The 1,154-nt window shown below is 50.0% G+C and overlaps 1 protein-coding gene across 1 annotated transcript in view; it reads right to left on the bottom strand.

Annotated features, from left to right (window-relative positions):
* The window catches only part of PUM1 (pumilio RNA binding family member 1), a 73,179-nt gene that overhangs the window by 42,065 nt on the left and 29,960 nt on the right, over positions 1 to 1,154 (bottom strand). The gene's annotated exons all lie outside the window — the stretch shown is intronic.

The following is a 1,154-nucleotide window of genomic DNA, read 5'->3' as shown; positions in this document are numbered from 1 at the left end:
GGGGGCAGCCGGGGGGGTCGGGCTCTGCTGGCAGGGAACAGGGACAGGAGAGAGGGAACGGCCTCAGGCTGGGCCAGGGGAGGGTGGACATCAGCAGAAATTTCCCCATGGAAAGGGTGCTCAGGGATTGGCAGGGGCTGCCCAGGGAGGTTTGGAGTGCCCATCCATGGAGGTGCCCAAGGAAGGATTCAGGAGGTGGCACTGAGTGCTCTGGGCTGGGGACAAGGTGGGGATGGGGCACAGCTCGGATTTGATCTGGGAGGGCTTTTCCACCCTCAGTGATCCCGTGATTCCCAGACAGCTGATGACACAGAGGGGACATCAGCTGCACACGGACACTGCCCATCCACTCGGTATGAAACAAAAATCCCAAACCCAGCCAGAAATCCGCACTGCATCGCTCCCAAAACGGGGACCCTTCCCTGCTCTGCCTTCCTTTGCGAGGGTTTATTTCCACCAGTGGGTGCCAGACGTGCCAAATTTTAAATCTTAATTTTTAAAGGCTGAAAGAAACAAATAAAAACTCCTCGAGCTTGTAAATGAGCCTTCACTGAAACAGAAAACCCTGACAAAATGCAAATTCCAGCCTTCCCACTCCTGCCGCTCCAGTCCCATCCCTAATGCTTCTCCAGAAGCAGCTCACTTGTGTAGCCCTAATGTTTTAAAAACCACACAATTTCATGGTTTAAAAGTAATTCTGGCATCCCAGGCCTTACACCAGAGCAAGACAAAGACTTGGAACTATCTGCTTTTTTTCCTTTTTGAACTCTACAGCAGCTATTTAGTTTAATCATTAAATTTTCCATCATTAACCTCCCCAAGATGCTGTAGAATAGAGCAGCCAGCTGAGCTCCAACACAGATTATTTACATTGTTTTTAAGGCTGTGATAACTCAGCACAAACTTGGCAATGGCTCCCCTCACTCCAGAGTGCCAGAGGCTCTTCTGCTAAAAAAATCAGATATTTTAGGGAAGCCAGGGAGAGTTACACATCCCTGCAGTCAGCTACAACAAAGGGCTCCGTTCTTCTCGGAGGGATATCAAACTTGCAAAGGGAAGGTTTACAATACAATAAAGTTTACGATCATTACCCAAACGAGCAGGAACAGGAGCAGAGCAGGAGTCGATTGCTGGAGCCAGGCCCAGCATTCAGC

The sequence above is a fragment of the Corvus brachyrhynchos genome, unplaced genomic scaffold (assembly GCF_000691975.1).
Source record: "Corvus brachyrhynchos isolate BGI_N302 unplaced genomic scaffold, ASM69197v1 scaffold580, whole genome shotgun sequence".
In the NCBI taxonomy this organism is placed as follows: Eukaryota; Metazoa; Chordata; class Aves; order Passeriformes; family Corvidae; genus Corvus; species Corvus brachyrhynchos.
The sequence above is the reverse complement of the archived record's forward strand: the minus strand, read 5'-3'. Positions and strand labels throughout refer to the sequence as shown.